This window comes from Dermacentor andersoni, chromosome 11, assembly GCF_023375885.2.
Source record: "Dermacentor andersoni chromosome 11, qqDerAnde1_hic_scaffold, whole genome shotgun sequence".
NCBI lineage: Eukaryota > Metazoa > Arthropoda > Arachnida > Ixodida > Ixodidae > Dermacentor > Dermacentor andersoni.
Window position 1 is genome coordinate 5,874,419 of NC_092824.1, and position 20,517 is coordinate 5,894,935.

Here is a 20,517-nt window from a genome sequence, read left to right on the forward strand (position 1 = left end):
GCCTGCCGTAGCAGACGACGGCTAACACGCTACGGGAGGAAATCCGCACAAAAGTTCGTTCGAGCCCTGCGGAGAAGTTTTTTCAATCGAGATCTTTCTTCGTCAGTCGGTAACTGGCCTTTAGAATTTCGTGTTAGAATTGCGGAGGAAATAGAGAAAATGACCATTATTCAAGGCGTATTTAAGGCGTAAAGCGCGCGACGTTGAGAGTTCGTGTTGCCGAAACACGACGCAAGCACGCGGTGTACTCAAACACGCGCGTAATTACCAATGTTTCAGGTGTTGACAGCGTGAAAGTATGCGTACGTGGTTTCGTAGGTTCATTCACGTACCTGCAGGACACTTTTGTTCGGTCGGCGCGTGAGAGATTCCGGCTGTGTGCGGTCAGCAATGCCTGGCAACAGGGCCGTTTTTTCATTGCGGGGTGCTTTGGTAATCGTGACGATATCTTGTTTTTTTTTTTTTACAAGTACTGCTACAGGAGGGCACATGTAATGGCTAACGGAAGCCTCTGAAGAGCACGTAACATTACACTAATGCAGACGTCGCAGGGAGTGTTCGCATACAAAATTGGCTGTCCGCGATCTTATACCCCCGTGGCATGCACAGGCTTCGGCGAGCCCCATCTAGCGCTGGTTCTAGCTTTGGTGTTGCCGTTGCCGCTTTGGTGCCCTGACGGCGCCGTCAATAACACGAAATAATGACAAGTTGTTACACTAGTAAATAAAATTTATTGAAGAAATACAATCGCGCCGAGGCGCCAACTTCTAAAGCAGCACTAGCGCACGAGTATTATGAAACGCCAACGAGGAATTTACCGGCCCACGTACGACTCTACGATCAAAGTGCACGTTAAACATCCCCAGGCGAGCTAGATAGTTATCCGGAGCCATCCACTACGACCTCCATCCTAGCTTTAGTCGCTTCGGAACGTTAAAAACATTAATCACCACAAACCAAATCAATACATGCGGGCGTACATTCGAAGCTAAAAGACTTCATCGTAAGTAATAGTGAGCCTTGCAATAGCGTTGAGAATGTGCTAACTTTTGGTGGAGTTCAAAACCCACCCTGAATAAAGTCGCTTTTATGTCACAGGCCAGCTGCAGATGCGTGCATTTCACCGCAAGACGATACTACACGAAACAAAGAGAGCACATTCGAAAAAAGAAAGTCAAACAACGCGCTAAAAACCACGCAGAGCATGAACACCCACTTTTTCGAAGCGGAAGGCGTGAACTAGGCTCAAAATAAGAGGTTGTGAGTAGCCGTGGCCCTTACTTCACTAAGCCGTGCGCTCTTTGCCACTTCCTCGAAGTCAGCCCGCCCGATCCTGCGAATCCACACTTCTTTTTGCGTTGCGCCCGCCGCACGGCAAAGCAAAAAGCTTTTTGCCCTCGCTGTGTCTGTTGTGGCAACCGAAGGTGCAGCAGCATGGCATCGCAATTAAGTTCTCGGCCCTGCACATTCTATTACGCTAACGCACTCCGTCAGTCCGCCTGCCGTACTTTCGTCGCGCAGGCCCAACAATGGAGGTCGGCGCGCGCTGGAAAGAAAAAATATACAAAAGCGCGGCGCCTGCTCCACGCTGGAAAGAAAAAAATATACAAAAGCGCGGCGCCCGCTTCCACGTGACACAGATTGGCCAATGGGGGAGCGGAGGAGGCTGGGGCGACAGGAAGCGTGGAGGAGGACGCGCCAGGGTGAGCGGGGTGGCGGAAAGATCTAAGAATGGCGCTACTTTTGAAAGATTGAGGGGCTTTAAGTAGCGAACGCTTTGGTTGACCCTCCTGCCTTTCTGCTTATTGCATTCTCTCTCCCTTTGTATAAAACGCACTAATTTGTGGGAGAGAAAGCGTTCTCCTTTTTTATAAATCAATTAATTGTCAAGCAATTATATTGCAGTTCCAGCAACTAGAGCACAAATGCGAAAACGAAACCGATTCAGTTCTGTTCTCCGCGCTCACAGAGTGCGGCACCAGAGGGCAGCGCGCGCTGCGCGTCCGTTAGGAGTGGCAGGCCGAGCTGCACATGTGTGGGCAGCCGGAATTTTTCGTGTCGTGTTGTAAAAGTTGTTAATTTGCCGTAAATATCTCTTGATTGGTACTCAAGAGTGGAGCAAGACTCCAAGGAAGAGAGATTGACGCATCGGGAGCGAAGAACAGAAACGATGGATGGTTACGCTGCTTGGGTCTCGGCACGTTCGAATTGGCAAAGTTCCGAATTTGTCGCTGTGTTTTGTACGCTTGTGCGCTCGTCATTTGCCGTCATCGCGCGGAGATATTTGCGCTGGATGTCTTTCACTTCGTGTACAAAACTCTGCACGCTGCCGCATCGAAGAAGTTGTCCTGTGTTTGGGTGCACGTATGCGCTTGGACACGGATAGCCTGCTTGCTCTCAACGGGTGTTCAACAGTCTACGCGCACTTGTAACTTGCTCATGAGGTAAGCCCATTTTAATCTTATTTGGTTTGCATAACGTAGGTGTTAAAATGATGTGAGGTAAGCCGGTGTCGCGAACAGAAATATTGTTTCAAAAGACCACTATGCAACGTCTTGGAGCAAAAATGACGCATGAATGGGGAAAGGGATCACCCTATCTTTTCAGATCGGTTCCAGTCGTAGCGCGATCGGCTTGATCGTAACCTTTTGCTCACTCGCGTTAAAAGCGTAGAATAAAACTGCGTTCAGTTGCGCACTTGTATTGACGCTTGTATTGGCTTGAGAGCATACTGTATCCGATACAAGAACTTCTGTTAAAATACGGAAATAAACGTTCGAGGCAATAGCAGTCGCTCCCTACCTGTGATCGTTACTTTCTTGCTTGGGTGCACGTTTTAATTGTGACCAGAAAAACGTTCTTCGCTCTGGCTGTGCTGTGTTTCTTTGGGGCAACTTTTTGCGATGCAGCAAGACGTGTTGCTTCGAATGATGTCTCGGCAATCAAGGCATTCGTGTCAGTAAGCAAGCAGTAAACGGTGTATCAGTGCGAAAAAATTTGGACATACAAGAGAAGCGAATGGTATCATCATAGACTCTATTTTACAAATAATTCAGTTGTATTACTAAAGCGGAGAGTGGATATTTATTTATTTATTTATTTAGAAAATACTGCAGGCCTTGTAGTGGCCCTTGCAGGAGGGGCAGAAATACAGAAAAAGACAACAACAAGGAAATGCAAGAATACATGAGTAGCAAAACAGTAAGAGTAAAAAAAAACAGTAACAGTAAAAAAAAATTTAAACAATTTCAGAAACACTGCAACAAGACAAGATAAAAAGGAGCAAACAACACTTTTCAACTGTCGCTTGTTCAGCTTTCAACGCATTCAATGCTGTCTGTGTCAATAAGAAGCGATATGGGCAAGTTATTCCATTCGGTTATTGTGCGAGGAAACAAGGAATATTTAAAGGTGTTGGTCCTGGCAAAATACGGAGTTAATGACTTGGCGTGCCGGTGCCTTGTTAATCGCCCTGTTAGTGGTTGTATGTATTGCTGCGGATTAAGAGGTAGCCGATTATTCTGAAGCAGATAGAGGAACTTAATCCTTTCAATCTTCCTCCGCAATTTCAGTGTTTGTATATTATTCATTTTCATTAAGTTTGAGGGAGAGTCTGTTGGACGGTATTTAGAAAATATAAAGCGCACAGCTTTTCGCTGAATTTTTTCTAATGCATCGATGTTGCGTTTCGTGTGCGGGTCCCAAACAATTGCCGCATATTCTAGTGTAGGCCTTATAATAGTGTTGTAAGCCAACAGCTTGGTTTCTGGAGGTGCCAGAAAAACCCATAAGTGTAGAATTGCATGTGATTTTGATATTGGTCCTGAAGAGCACGGAATTCTTGTATAATGTGTTCGTGTGGAGTGTCTCTTTTCCTTAAATGTGTTAATGTCCAGTCGCACAACTGCGTGAAATCGTACCACGGGACCAACCATTCTGGTTTCTTGGCAACCTGGAGGACTTCGTGGGGAATTTCATAAGCCCGACAGTATTGCTCATACCGCAGTACAAGTGGCCTAATCATGTTTGGTTTATTTGTGTAGTGTAAGCGTGAGTTGCACTGTGCGACGATGTTGTAGCATATGTGTTGCGGTGATGACTGAATTCTGAGTACGTAAGAAAATGTGAGTAATGCTCTGCGCTGCTGTAATGAGGGTTCGTTACATTCAACATATAAACATTGAATAGGTGACATCTACTTACTGTGAAGTTCAAATGAGGTGTTACTGTTAGGGTGACTATATATAATTTATAGTTTAATTCTAATCTTGTATGAGGCAGACATAGTTTACCCACTTGGTTAAACAATAGAGATGTAATATCTATGTATACAAGTATTACTCATTCATTTATGCCATTTGGACAATGGCAGAAATGCATGGGTAATACTTGTGTACATAGACATTGCATCACTATTGTTTAACCAAGTGGTGCCCCTGCATGCTAAATTTTACAGGGCTATTATTAAGTAATGTCAACTTTTGTTGTAACATTAAGGCACCTTTCATATTATTACAGATTACCACCATTGTGTACCATCATAGTGTGATATTTACACTAAATGTATTTGACTTTGCTATAAAGCCCTGCACAGTGGTGCATCATGAAATTTTTTTCTATAGTTTCTGGCCGCAGAATGCACTTCACGTTATATTCTTGTTTGCAACAAGACTATAATGCAGGTTTCTCTCCTTATATTTTGTGGCACTTCAAACTGCGGCGAGCTAAACCACTGGGCAGCAATACTGGAATCGCTACTGCGTGTGAAGCTGTCTTCAAACACACACAAGGAATACATAATTGCTTTTTTAACGCAAAACAATGGAGACAAGAAAGATGACAGAACAAGGCGCTACTCTCAACTGATATCACTTTATTGCGTCCCTCCTTTGTAGACAGCTGAATCTAGAAGGACATGCGCTGTGAACACCATGTGCAGGAACCACCAACATCTGATCACAAGAGCACACTCATGCGAAAGAATCCAAAAAAAAACATATTGAGCACTGTACAAGGTTAAAGAAAGCACACTAATGCACTGTGACCCCAATGACTGTATGAAGAAAGCTTCCGATAACTCTCTGGCGGTGGTATCATGGCTCTTTTTCAAAATCGTAGTATCACAAAACATTGCGAACATAAGCGATCCATACCAACAGGCACAGGTTCCCATTTGGCTCAACATTGTAAAATATGGAAGTGCAAAGCCATGTTTCGTGATACTATGATTTTGAAAAAGTGCTGTGATACCACCACCCGAGAGTTATCGGAAGCTTTCTTCATACAGTCATTGGGGTCACAGTGCATTAGTGTGCCTTCTTTAACCTTGTGCGGTGCTCAATATGGCTTTTTGGATCCCGTCGCATGAGTGTGCTCTTGTGATCGGTTGTTCGTGGTCCCTGCACATGGTGCTCACTGCACATTTCTTCTAGATTCTACTATCTATAATGGAGTGACGCAATAAAGTGATGTCAGTTGAGAGTAGCTCCTTGTGCTGGGGGTCGTCCTTCTTGTGCTCATTGTTTTGCGCTAAACAAAGTATTTATGGATTCGCACCAACTAGCCCGCCAATACATTGTGTTGAACGCAAAGAAATGCGGCTTTGCCTTCTTTGACTGTGTTGCGGGCACTTCTGAAGTACTGTCTGTCCAATAACCTTGGTGGCATGGAAGTGCCGTCCACTTCTATGCGTTGCTTTCTGTTTTATTGTGGCATCACATCACATTATAATCATAATGTGTATGTACTTTTTCTAAGAGACCCATATTCCTATCCTTGTGTTATATTTGCTGTCGCATTATTTATGTGCAAATGACCAGTGCTCCAAGTTCCATTTTATTGCAAAGTAAACTACTGGTACCTAAACAGTTCTGTATATCAGAAAACCAAAGCCGAACTGCCGAACACTATCAAGCAGCAACCTTAGTGCAGTGTCAAGTAGTCAGATTTTATTGGTCATGCAGAGGCGCACAGCGTACCTCTTTATTACTTGCTGAACAATTAAGCTGTGTGAAAACCAAGTATTTATGTAGCTTCAACCACATGCTACTGGCCATTGTTCCTGCCCTCAGCAAATGTGGAAGATTATCACGGCATTTCATTTTCTAACTCTTTTTCCTTATTACAGTGGGATTACTGCATGTGTAAGTAGGAAACAGATCACATAGGCAATCAAAAGCCAACAATGTGTAAACTTGAAACATTGATTGTAAAGTTTGATGACCCAGAATAAGTAGAAATACACCATAAATGATTGACAATTAACTTTTACTTGACACAGGGCTAGAGCATACAGTAAGCATACTGTATGCTCATACGGTGTCACATCAATTTAAATTTTAGTGTAGCTTTACAGTGTACGCTTCTATTGTTGCATTCTGTCAGAGGGATGGTAATGTTTCGCGTGTCTAGCAACTAGACTGTCTATACACAGTAGTAAAAATGTGCGAACTGTATTTTTGAATGATTTGATAGAATGTGTAGAACAATAAAGCCATACAATCAACGCACAGTGATGTGACTTTCTCTGCACACGTTGCAGGTTCAAAAAAGTATGGTGGAAGCTGTTGCCAAGGTTCCGACCAGAAAAGACAGCCAGTATAAAAGGGTCCACACCACTTATCTCTACTACAGGGGATGGACAGCACATCGAGCACCCTCGACTGAAGCCAACCTTGTCCCGGAAGTTGGTGCTTCACAACTTTGCGGCAGCACTTCGTTTGCACGGATGTGTGGCATTTCTTCCCCTAACATGCCTGCCTGATGTGCCATAAGCTACCCAAGCAGTGTTTCGAGGTGTCCAGAATTTTTCCATTGCAGTGTCTACAGTGTCGCCAACATAAGTGGCGTGCAATGGAAACACTGGTAAATGAGAAAAAACTTGATGTAAGAGAACACTATCGTATACGGGTTCAGATTGTCATAAAAGCGCTTACCAGACATGTAGAGACCTCCTAAAATGTGAAAAACCGCAAAGTTTTTCGGCAGCAATATTATCTGATCGCATGCACTAGTTAGTCCACCATATGCCCTGCTTCCAGGACAAGCGCCTGCATGACACCGCATTTCCACTGGCTTCACCTGCATCCGGTGCGGTGTGCTGCATCCAGCGAAACATTAGAAATCAGTGGTGCACAGTGTTTTCTGTCCCCTTTCTCGACGCCTACCGAACACATGGTAAACTGTTTCCAAAGCAAAAAAAAAACAGAGGGAAAGGGCTCTGAACACATTGCATTTTAAAGTAGCTGGTACTGGGTAACGCAAGTACTGTGGCATAGTAGATTTGCACCAGGCAACCTGGGCGCCCAAAAAGGCTGCTGTTTACTTGCAAATGGCCAACGTATTGCGAGCATGTTGAAGTTCTTTTTTTATTCTGATCGCTTATTTAGCTAGTGGAGACAGCTTTCACAACTGGAGAAGAAGCCTTGGAAGCATGAAACACTTCACAAAACCAGCTTCAATATATCGTGTCTGCATCACAATTTCATGGCTGCATGAGTGAACCCCCTGGTTAACATGTAAGAGTGTTCACGATGTTTGCCATGCATTATCCACTTCATTTACAAGTCAACCCTATCTTGAGATTTAAGCTGATGTTGCGTTTAGAGAAAGTATAGCCGAGAGCCAGCTTTTGAGAATACAGATTGAGCTCGACAGATTAAACGCCAGAACAAGTCGTTGAGGATTTCAGATCAAGAATCTTCGAAGGCCAGTTCATTTAGTGGTGTTAATATTCTGCTCAAAGTTGTTGATTGTTACGTTCATATGGTGCCCAAGCATTGCGGTAACAACTTCACTTGGAGTACATAGCAAGGGTGTATTCGACGTAAGCTTCTGGCTTTCTTCTGTGTTTTCAAAAACTGGTTTCTTGTTCAGTTTAAATTTTCAAATTTTGCATTGTTTATTAGGTGTTGTGTCCTGTTTCCTTTTCCTGCAGCTTCTTAGTTAAACATCTGAATAGTGAACACAACTTGACCTTTTGCTTGATTTTCTAGATTACACGCCCTCGATGGAAAACAATTTCACTTCAAACAGCTTGTACCGTACTGAAAGAATAACTTGAAGCAGCCATAGCCACCAATAACACGCAAGAGATGATTATGAAAATTGTAATATTGTTTTTTGATCTACAGGGTGTCTTAACTATCGTGCACCAAGATTTAGAAATATGTAAATGCGATGTAACTAGACAAAATGAAGGTAATGTTGTTTGCCATCGCTTGGAGATACTCTGATTATTTTTTGCATTCTGCCTCATTACATAATTCTTAATTAGTTAATAAATATCTCAAATAATTAAATGAAATGTGTCAATGAAAAGTTGTAGAGCAATATGAAAGCGTCCTGATACACTTTTTTGTTACTGTTACTCACTGTGTGCTACATAAAAGTTTTTTTTCAAGGAATAAGCCTGCGAATACACAAAGTGTCTTGAGTGGCCAGTCATGTGTCAGTTTTGTGGTGCAAAGCCACGAATACAACTTAAATGGGTTCCTTTAAGAAAAAGACTTGGCTCAGAAAATTATCCTTCTTTATGCAGCCTGTGGAGACAAGGTTTCTTAGACTTGGCCATGGACCTCAAGGAAGATGCCGAGGCCACAGGCAGTTCCTCCAGTGATCGTGAAAAGGTCCCCTGGGGCACAAGTCTAATTTGGCACCCCTACCTTTCTCCTGCAGCTTTTCTGTCTACTTGGCTAACCAGGTGGGTCAATGATTGCAAAGGGAAAAAAGAATCAACAGCTTCAAACGTAGAACTTGCTCAAGCTCAATGAATTTTTGGTGTGAAGTTTTGCCCTTATCATTTATCAAAAAACGGGTAATAAGTATATGATATGGTCTTCATATGGACACCTCTTTCCCACAGAGAATTAGCAGTAAAAAAAGCAGCTTATGAAGGCTTGAATATTAGCTTGGATGATGTGGCATAGATAGGATAATGATTATGAATGTTTCTGGTGAAGGTAGCGGTAGTAGAGTGAATAATCAGTTTATATATAGATTAAAAGACATTTCGTTCCAATGGCAGAATTTTAAATCATCCCAAATAATTCTTGCGTTTGATAGTCTATGCACATTGAGTGACAGTGCTTCTTGATGCTTGCTTCGTGCTGACATCATTCTTATGCTGCATAATTCACCTGTTTAAATTCCCTATTTCTCCCGTTCAAGCAACTTTACATTCATCATAAGAAACCTCGTAGATGAGTTCCAGAAACTTGCTGATGAGATTAGGGGGCGGCGTGCACCCCAGGCTTAGATATGCATTCAAGAGCCTCATATCTTGCAAATGTTAGAAAATACTCCTGCTAAGCAAGTTCTTGGTGTCATACAAGGTTATTTGCGAATACGAATTTGCCTAAATTTAGCAAACAGTCAATCTAAAACATGTAAAGCAATATCGCTTACAATACACACACATTCCAACTGAACTAAATACAAATAAATATAGCACCAAATGCAGAATCATTGGCATGATGCCATTCTTTCAGTGGAATCTGTCCTGCGTTGTAAATCTGGAATCCTTTATAATCCAGACTACTAAATACCTCATGAGGGTTGTGACGTAAAATATGCATCTATTTATTCCTCGTTTTTTTTTTTACTTTAAGACCCGATAATGCTTAAACAGCAGTGAAAGAACTGAGATCACAGTACTTAATACTTTATATTGCTCCAGAAATCCGTTTCTCTGCCGATCGCAGCATTTGACACTAACAATTTTTTACAGAAAATGTGCGACAGAAGGCACACAACACTTAGGGTGGTGCTATTCACTTTGATTGTTTGGGAACGAAACCCATAATGTACATGTTATGGCCCTACGTGTCATTGCCTTTGAACAACAAAAAGGTAGGGGGTTTGCGTTTTGCGAAACTGCATGGAGGTTTTTACTGTGTGCAATTAAAATTAGAAACCTTCACAGCTGATACTAAATGCATTCTCCACAGCTTTAGGTTATACAGGTGCACTAGTTTACGCAGAACACACTCTTTTACCTCGTCACTGCCCACACTCTTAGGCAAAGTTACACCCTTTGGAGTGCCCCTTCTTCCACACAACGATAATCGTCATCTGCCTTGATGCGTTTCCTTTCTTTAACGCTGCGAGCCCTGTACTTCCCAGTAACGAACAGCATGCGCGTTATCAGCATGATAGCATTCCCGACAGGAAAGTAGCGGGCGTGGCGTTTTCAAGAAAGGAAACACATCAAAGCAGATAACAATTATTGTTGTGTGGCAGAAGGGGCACTCCAAAGGGTGTATCTGCCTAAGAGTGCAGGTGGTGATTCAGATTCTTCAAAGGTGTTTCATTGTATGGGATGGCACATCGCTCTTCACTTATTTGCAGAATATTGCATTCCAATTGTGTCATGAGATGAATCCATTAGAGAGCTTTAACTTGCCCTAAATTTATTACAGCTCTGTACTGGTAAACTGGCAGCAGCTGGCAGTGCTTGTGGAAAAACAATTGTAACTGCCATATTATATGTAACTGCTAGTGCACAGGCATCGGCAGCAGCAATGGTTAGGGTACACTTGTTTCTTCTATTCTGGGGTATGCATCCTCCACCAGAAAGTAGCTTTTTTTTTAGTCTTCCTCTTCTACCACATTAGAATGTGAAATGGGGCGTAATTTGTAGGGTATACTCTTGCATAAACTTCATGAGCATTTATTCTTATCTGTGCCACAGATCATTGTTGCTACGACTGTAAAAGCAGGGTGCCTGTTTACAGCACCAGTAGGGAACAATCTGTGAATCTTTAACGAACAGTAAGGATAATGAATAATCGAATAATTCTTAGTAATTTTCAACAAATTTAGCACTCTTTGCTTTCCACTGTGGTGTTTTTCAAACTCTAATGTTGGCACAAGGTTTGACTGCAGGATGTCATTTTGTGTGAAAGAGTGCACTTGTGCGCATAACACCTCATCGTCAACATTCTGCTGCACAGAATGTCATTAGCTTTCGTATGCATTGGTCACTATCGGCTGCTCCTTTGTTAGTTGAAATGTAGCATTTATGTAAAGCCTATTTGATATTCTAACAAAAAGCATTGTGCCCTCTTATCCCCTAATTCTCCTACATGATGCCTAGTTCTATAATAGCATGGTTGACACCATGAGAGTCAGTGTGGTTTATAATTGTGGGGTGGGGGGTGTACATTAACTTAAGTAACTTTTCCAGACGACTTGAATCAATATTGTGGAATGCTGTTTTTTTTTAATCACTGTTACCAAGTTTCACTTTGCTTGTGGCAACAAGAATAATGTAGTTCGCTAGCACTCCTGCCAACACATATAATGTGCAGGCATCTGTGTTGAAAAAAAGACCAGCTAATGGTTTCCCAGGAGCTAAGGTCCATTTAGACCATTAAATTTTGAGCTTACACCGGTGGAAATAACTGGTGAATGAAAGCACACCCAGGAGAACTGACCATAATATTTTCTTTCATTATAATAATGCTGAAGCTTTGAACTGCATTTGAACTGACTTGTTTAAACAATGACCCATTTCCTTGCTCAAGTAAGACAAAGGTTCCACAGGAAGACAGAAACTTGAAGCCGTCAACAGCAGCATGAATATAAACAGCGCTCGACGTTTTGCAATCTTGCACCTGGTTATCATATTGTCCATCCCATTTTTTTCCACAGGCTGTTCTTTACTGTTTTGTGGTCATACCCAGTGTAATTTTAATGTCCCTATTTTTTAATATTTGGTTAATATATCTTTTCTTCATCGGCTTCCAACAAAATATATATTCGTAATGTGCCTTCATTTACCATTTACAGTGATCTTAACCAGATGCATCTTGATACAAAATTTCTTTTCCTTAATTCTTCGTTTTCCTTTTCCAAAAGTGCAAACTGTTTATCTTGATACCTATTTTGTCTTCTGGGAAGATTAGGTCTACTGGATTAATGACTGCTTACATGTGTACATCGCTTTCTGTTTTGGTCACCCCTACTCTTAGCAAGTACTGACAGCAGTGCTCATACCCGCTCCATCACAATCACCACTGCTAAGCACACCCTTCCTTCCTTTATTTTAGCACTTTGGCTTCTCTTGACCTATTATATGCACCAGTTTCTTCTCCCCCAATGAGGCTAGGGGCCAGTGAGCTATGCACAATCCAAAACTACACAGCCAAGGAAAACGTTTGCTACCCTAATGACAAGCACCTATGTCGAAATGTTGGCTACAGCAACATCCCTTGTTCCAACAATGTTGGTCTACTTACATATTTTTCTAACACAGAAGTTACTGCTTTGTCGTGTTCTGTGATTATACTTTTTTGCCGCTTTCTTTAGGATGGATATTCACGAATACTATTTGTTTCTCCTAACAGCAGCAAGTTTATCCTTGCAAGCGTTTTGGGTCAAGAACAACTTTCACCAGGAAGAAGTGCAAGACGAGTGATTGAAAAAAATAAAGTTGCTTCTGTTATCTAAGAACTTGAGGACTGAAATGTTGCACCGTTTTGTATATATGCTATGCAGTGCATTCATATCACAAAGTGCAAAGTGTTTTATCTCTGCAGCCATGTCAGTGTGTTGGCAAGACAATTTTCTCAATGGTGACCTGCTGCTTTGTCTATGAGCTGCCTTCATGACATTTGCATTAAAGGCGATGTACTATCGTGGACAAAAGTACCCTGGAAGTGCGAGCGTTGACCAAATTGCATTTCTGTTCAAGACCGCTGAAAACAGTGGGTCACGTATGCACATTCCGAGCGCAGATGGTAGCACGGCTGATCCCAGCAAATAGTGCACCATAAAATTCGGTCGACTCTCGCACGTCCTGGGCAATTTGTCCCCGATGGCACATTCTTCGAACAATGGATATGCTCTGCATGATGAAATACGAGAAGCACCTGTACTTTAACGAATATAGCACAGATTTAGCACACGGAGTCTTTCGTTTTCTGAATACGGCAAGCACCTGTATTTTAACGGTTATAGTACAAATTCAGCATACAGTGTGTTCAGTTTTCTGAATACGAGAAGCACCGTACTTTAACGGTTATAGTACAGATTCAGAATACAGTCTTCCGTTTTCTAAATACAGAAGCACTCGTATCTTGTATTACGGTCTCTCTTTTACAGTTGTCCGTTCTACGGAAATGACCGTTTTTAATTTACGGAAGAGTGTTCGGTCACAAACTACCAACAAATTTCCTGTAAAGTAAGGCAAATTTTTTTTAGTGTAGGAAGCTTAGCAGCAAGTATGCGGCCTGTAGGTGGACAATACAGCAACAAAGAAGGTCAAGCAGAAAGTCAGAGACGCTGAAATGGGTGGCGGCAATGGAAAAGAAACCTGCCATGAGTAACTCTTAAGAGGAAAAAACAAAATCAGGAAAGAAACCATTTATGATAACTCAAAGGGCAGTTCATTACTTTTCGAAGAGAGATCGGGATGCTTTAGAACACGCACCTATAAAGCGAGATATAAGAAGGAAGAAGAAGCATGTGCTTGCTGCGCTAAAACTAAGGAAACGACGGAGCATGTTTTATTAGAGTGTGAAGACGTCTACCTAGCGGTTGATTTAGGCACCACTGGCCTCCTTGAAGCCCTTGGCTTCAGCGGGAGCAGTGGTAAAGCAGACATGTCCGCAATAGGCATTAGTAAGAGGCGATTGGAGGATTGGTGGAAGAAAAGTAGGGAAACGACAAAAGTCGGAGACGTAGAAAAGCACAGTTCGTACTAGGGGATCAGAAAATTTGGGCGTGGTAGTTCATAGGGTTTTTTTTTTCTTTTTTTCATTGGGTAACCTATGTAGGACATTAGGCAGTATAACAGCTTGGTGGCGCAACCCGCAGCCCCATTCCAAAGGGGACGCTCTTAACATCCATCCATCCTGCACTAAGAAATAGTTGCTAGTTTTTTTTTTTTTTTTTTTTTTTTGCGAACAGAGAGTACTTGTTACCAACCTGCATGATAAATACCTGAGGATTAGTGACTTGTGCGGTAGCCCAGCCACCGAGCCCACAGAGCGGCGAAGGTGGTTGTAGCACCTTTATATGGGCGGGTGATGACTGTTGTTATGCGGCTTTCCATTGAGCATCCAGGAATAGAAAACCGGGTAGTGGCGTTGTCGGATAGGATGAAGCGTTGATGTCGGGTGGAAGCAGGAATAGGATGCCGTTATCACAGCAGCTGGGTGCTGTAGTCGACACAGAGGCAGGGGAAAGCGCGAGGAGAGCAGCGAACAGCGCGTTGGCAGCGACTGCAAACGCCTGCATGATGAATACCAGAGGATTAGTGACTTGTGCGGGAGCACAGCCACTGAGCGCACCTGGCTGTAGCGTTCTGGCTGTAGTATTGTTCTGGCTGTAGCGCAGGACTGCGCAGGGCCAAGCGGCACCAAAGGTCTGATGACGCATCAGGCTGCAGTGGTGGCTCACCAGTGACGCACATCGATGCCATCTGCATCGAGAAGCAAATAAAGATTTGGGACGTCTACATTGTAGCCACTCTTTCCTGCCCACTGAAGAAGAACGATGAGAGCCCGGTTTTTAAAGGCAGCTGACGCGATGATGTCATCATCATCATTCGCCTGGCTACACACACTGCAGGGCAAAGGCCTCTCCCATACTCCTCCAACTGCCATGGTCATGTGCTAATTGTGGCCATGTTGTCCGTGCAAACCTCTTAATCTCATCCGTCCGCCTAACTTTTTGCCACCCCCTGCTATGCTTCCATTCTCTTAGACTATCGGCTATAATTTGGCTATATCTGTAGCGCAACTTCTCGACAACGCCTTTGTGATCGCGTAGCAGGTCGCGTAATTAGTAGGGATGGCGATCCACTTATTTCCTCTAGTCGTCGTCAGAAAAGGGCCAAGCCGGTCAAGGCCTACGCGAAAGAAAGGTTCGGAGGGAACTTCAATTGAATGGAGTTGTCCGACAGATGGCAGGACAGGTTTCTTCCGGCTTTGACACAATACGCAAGCTGCGACATAACGATGCGCAGAGCGGTAGAGACCCGGCCAGAAGAACCGGCGTCGTACGCGGTCGTCTGTACGCAAAACTCCAAGGTGTCCCGCCGTCGGTGCGTCGTGAAGTTGTTCGAGAACCACGGGTCGCAGATGACGAGAAAGGACAAGCAGCAATTCAGGGCCGTCAGGGTTGGTATTACGAAAATGCGGCATGCGCCGTCGGTGCTGCCAGACTACACTCCGGCGATGCTATACTGTAAGGATTCGTCGCGTTGTTCAGCGCCCATGTAGGCCATGTCAGTAACAGCCATCACGCAGGTCAGTGGAGCATGCGCAACAGGATCAGGAGGATCCACTGGGGGACGAGAGAGGCAGTCAGGGTCTTTATGCAGACCTCCAGACTTGAGTTTGACAATAAATGAAAATTTCTGGAGCCGCAAAGCGCAGCGACCAAGCCGGCATGTCGGGTCCCGGAGGGACGACAGCCAGCAGAGTGCGTGGTGTTCTGTAATGACCGAAAACGTGCGGCCGTACAAATATGACCGGAACTTGGCGAGAGCCCAAACTAAAGCCAAGCACTCCCGCTCGGTGATGGAGTAATTTCTCTCGGCGGATGAGAGCAGGCGGCTGCCGTAAGCTATCACGAACTCGGTACGATTCTGTTGTTTGGTGAGAACAATGCCGATGCCATGGCCGCTTGCGTCAATGTGGGCTTCGGTTGGCGCAGATAGATCAAAGTAGGCTAGTATGGGAGGGGTGGTCAAAAACCCGACGGCGAAAGTAAGAACACAGGCCGACGAAGCAGCGCACGTCGGAAGCAGAACGTGGCACAGGGAAGCTGCGTACGGCGCGAACTTTTTCCGAAACGCATCCTGTGTCCAACCACAGCATGCGTCAACGAGGTGTGCCAACACGATAATCTGACGACGCCCGAATTGACATTTCGTGGAGTTCAGTTGGAGGCCGGCTTTTCGGAAGACCGCTAGAATGGCAGCGAGTCGGGTAAGCTGCCTGCCGAACGTGGGAGAAAAAACAATAACGACGTCAATGTGACAAAGACAGGTAGTATATTTGTAGCCTCGCAGAAGAAAGTCCATCATACGTTCAAATATCGCAAGAGCATTGCATTGGCCAAAGGGCATGACTTTAAACTGGTATAAACCATTCCGAGCGATGAAGGCCGTCTTCTCGCGGTCCATTTCGTCAACAGAAATCTGCCAGTAACCAGATCGAAGATCGATTGACAAGACGTATTTAGCCCCGTGCAAGCAGTGTGTAGACGTCTCTTCGCGTGATCTTGTTTAAGTGGCGATAATCGACGCAAAAACGCCACTTCTGATTCTGTGATTCGACGTTCAGCATGCGATACACGATAGGGACGCCGACGAATAGGGTTCGCGTCTCCAGTGTTCATACGGTGGTAAACAACAGATGTTTGACCTAAAGGCCTGTCGCTGAAATCAAAGATATCCCTGTACCATTCGAGCAGGAGACCTATGTCTGTGGCCTGTGCAGAGGTGAGGTCAGGTGCAATCATTTCCGCGAAGTCATCCGTTACGAAACCAGAGCTGTGAGTTGAAATGGGCACTAATATACTACTCTCGGCATTCAGGCTCTCAATATCAAATTCGGAACTACTAGAAACGCTGCCCAAGATCAAGCCGGCCGCCAACACTTGATGCCACAGGCTGAAATTTAGAGGCATTAGAACGACGTCCTTATAAGTAACCGTGAACAGTGTATGCGGAACAGCAACGTTCTGGTACAAAAGCACGTTGACGATGGGGCGAAGCACATATTCACCCTCAGTAACCTATGGCTGGGCGGTCAAAGTGACGTAAATAAATGCCTCGGGTGACAGACGCACATCTGGAAGCGAGCACAAGTGCGGTGGCGTGGTGCTCGGAGCATCGGTGAGTTGAGGCAGTTGTAGCTGAAAAACGCCGGTTGCGCAGTGGATGAGGGCAGAATGATACGATAAAATATCCGATCCAAGGATAACGTCATGAGGGCAGTTGTCGATCACAGCAAAGAGAACAGAAGTAAGGCGGCCGTGTATACTTAAACGAGCAGTAAACATTCCAAGAACAACCATCACGCCGCCATCGGCCACACGAAGCAATCGGGCAGCTGACGGGGGAGGACCTTCTTTAAAGGTCTACGTAGGCTTGCACTCATCACAGATACGTGGGCTCCAGTGTCGATGAGTGCTTGGACAGGTACGCCGTCAATTTAACGTGAATTACATCTCTCTTTGTGGGCACAGACAGACGATTTGCTGCAGTAGTAGGCAATGCAGCACCACCTCCGAGGGCTACATATCTTGATTTTCCGAAAGGATGCGGCTTAAAGCCACAGGGGACGAAATGCGACGTAGCTGCGCCGACCGGCCCAGCGTACCGTCCTTTTTAACAGTCAGTTGTTCCGAAATATTTGGCTAGTTTCAATATTCGGACACACCGAATAATTCATTTTGGTACCTAATAATAGTTGGTATCTAATATTCGATTTTTCGAACTTCCAATATTCGTCCGCCCTTAATATATTTCCAATGTCAACTACAGGTAATCGTGAAGGGAATTACGGTCACTGATCAAGTCTGATGAATAATCTGACGTTTCGGAACCGCGTACGGGTTCCTTGTTCACTGAGTTGGACAGGAAATCGTCGTCACTTATAAAGCCAGAATGTGACGTAACGAACGTGCGTAAATGGCAGGCATAGTCCCTCGTGTCCGGTTCATCGCAGCTGGCGTCGATTGAATGATTAGAGATTCTAGCAGCCGTCGGGATGAGTGTTCTTTTCTTTGGCAACAACAGTGGCATTGTCCCAGTCAATCTTGTGATTATGTTCCTGCGCATGCTCGGCAATGGCGTTCGTCGTGTGACTTATTTTTTACGTCACGTTTATGTTCCTTGAGGCGTCTGGAGAACTTCCCTGTTTCACCAATATATACTTTGTGGCAATAAGCGCATGGTATCTTATACACAACTCCTGGGAATGATTCAACAGGTAACCTGTCTTTCACATTCATTAGCTGGTTCCGGAGCTTGCAGGTCTGGATGTGGGCAATGCGCAAGTCGTATTTTAAAAATACGCGCGACAGTGCCTCGCTAATTTGTTGGACGTAAGGAATGGCTGCACGTGCACTGATTGGCGTCTTAATCTCCGAGCTTGGCTCTAATATCCGCTTCTCGCTCCTGCTTATGAAACCACTAGGGTAGCCGTTGCGGGTTAGTTCACGGTGGATCGTCCGTAATTCCTTTTTCAGTGCATCGTCGCCTGAGCATACGCGTACGGCGCGTGTTATCAGGGACGACACTACGGACGTCTTGTGGCCGACAGGATGGCAAGAATTGAACTTGAGGTAACGACCTGTGTGCGTAGGCTTCCTGTATACCGAGAAGACGAGAGCGCCCCCATCCGGACGAACCAGTACATCCAAGAAAGGCAACGAGTTGTCCCTCTCGTGTTCAACAGTGAGTTGTATGTGTGCATTTGGGCGTTCAGGCAGTCCAGGAAGCGTTGGATGTCTTGCTTCTTCAAAACACAGAAGCAGTCATTCACGTAGCGACAAAAAACTTTAGGTACCGGGTTGAATGTGGCCAGCACCTTCTTTTCCAAGGCTTCCATTACTAGATTGGCCGTGGTGACCGATATTGACGCTCCCATTGCCATGCCATGCGTTTGCTGATAAAGGCTGCCACAATGAGAAAAATACGTGTTGCTTAGACAAAACCGCAGCAGCTCGCTAAGTTCGGGGACATCGAAGGGCGTGCGACAAGTAAGACCACTGTCTGCTTCTAGGGCGTCCACGTGGCTACTGCCCAATCCATTGGGACACTAGTGAAAAGCGATGTGACGTCGAACGGAACCATGGCGTCATCTTCACTCAACGTGATGTCCTTTATCTTTGTTACAAATGCGGATGAGTTTTCGACGTGCCTGAAGGCAGCCCGATAGTCGGTACAGCGGTGATTTGGTGAAGTCGTTACGTGATCAGGTAAACTTGCGTGACGTTCTGCATGTCATGTACGCTAATATCCTTAATGTACAAGACTGATTCATTTTGATCCTAAGTAGCATCATTACAACCCGTTCCGCCGGAACCTCCTTTAGCCGGTCCAATGTGAAGTTTCCTAACGTAGACCGCACGATTCGCATGAAGACTACTTGGCACCAAGTACCACAGCTCGTCGTTACCGTTGTACATTCACGGCGACAGCACGATTTCATTTGGGACGTGTACCACCCTGGCAGCATAAAAGACACTTGGAAGGAGGAAAGGAAGATGGCCTGCGTTTGGCTCCTGTTTCCTTTGTATTGTTACGAGCTGCATATTTCAAAGCCAAGGATAATGTTTAAACCAAAGATGAATTCGTAACGCAAGTATTGTTCGAAGAAACGTACAAAGCCCTACTTCCTTGGGCAAAATGGAGTGAATTCGGCTATTTTATTATTCTGCACTTTCCACTCAAAGGAAGCGATTTGGTGTCTGAGCGCACACGCTCGCATAATCGGCGTGCACTATAAAAAAACCGACGGGTCGGCATCACCAGCTAAGAACACTGCGCAGAGTTGCGGACGATAAACGTGCGAGAGCGTGGTGGCGAGGGCTACTCCGGCGGCAAGTCACCGGCAGAGAAACAATGCGCGCACGCAGCATGCCCGGCTTTTTCACGGTCCGGCGCGGAGAATGAAAACCCGGACGCGCGACGGTGACGCTCCGCTGAGTCCGCGTGCGACGCCGTGGCCGCTTCGGGCAGGGCAGCCCGTGATCGCGCGCCGTCTGCACGGTAGGAGCCATCCTGTCCTCCCATTGTGGGAGGCGCCATCTGCGGGACGCGATGCGCACCCGGATCCCACGGCGTGGGGGCGTTCGCACCCAGGCGTGGCGTCAGGAGGACAAACCAGCGGGCTGCGTCGCGACGCCACGCACCACGTCCAGCTGTACTTGACCCGTCACGTCACGTGACAATGCCGGTGTCGCTACCTGGCTTCAGGCACTGAAGCGGCATTGCAAGAACTCAAGACGAGTGCTTCCCGAATCTGCTTCCATCCGATACTCTTTAGAACAACGTGCCTATAGTTTTAGACGCAGTGCCTACTGTCTATTACAGTGAGAGAATTCGAAGATATTACGCAGTCAAAAAACTTCCACAGATGATTCCTTGCCTACTGAGTGCACATCATGTTATTAACAGCATAGTAGAAGAATGCTGATCAGTAGCGCTTCTTGAAAAAGAAGATACGCTTTCATCTCCTAAGGCTGCAGATGTAAATTTTGTTGATATTTTGTCACCTGTTCTCTTTCCAGAAGGGTGTTACATAGGTGTGCTGCGCGATTGCACGCAGAAGCAGTTCAATGCTATATTCATTATCATAGATGCTTTTTCATTTGCTGTTTTTTGAAGCTTTGTGACTCTATCGCTGCAATCAAGGTTTTGTAATTCTGTTTCTATTAGCACTTGTGAAACGTTGTTAGAATAGGGTACGGTGGGCTTTTTTGTATTATTTATATTTATATGTGTAATATGTGTGCTTCTTTTATTACCATATTGCTGAATGATGCAATAGCCCA

The 20,517-nt window shown here is 44.9% G+C and overlaps 1 long non-coding RNA gene across 1 annotated transcript; it reads left to right on the top strand.

Moving 5' to 3' along the window:
• The first annotated feature begins 7,611 nt into the window (after positions 1–7,611).
• LOC126517430 (uncharacterized) lies at positions 7,612–12,453 on the top strand. The gene is made up of 2 exons (XR_008609773.2): positions 7,612–8,613; positions 12,348–12,453. It is a non-coding gene; the product is annotated as an uncharacterized lncRNA (long non-coding RNA).
• The last annotated feature ends 8,064 nt before the right edge of the window (positions 12,454–20,517 follow it).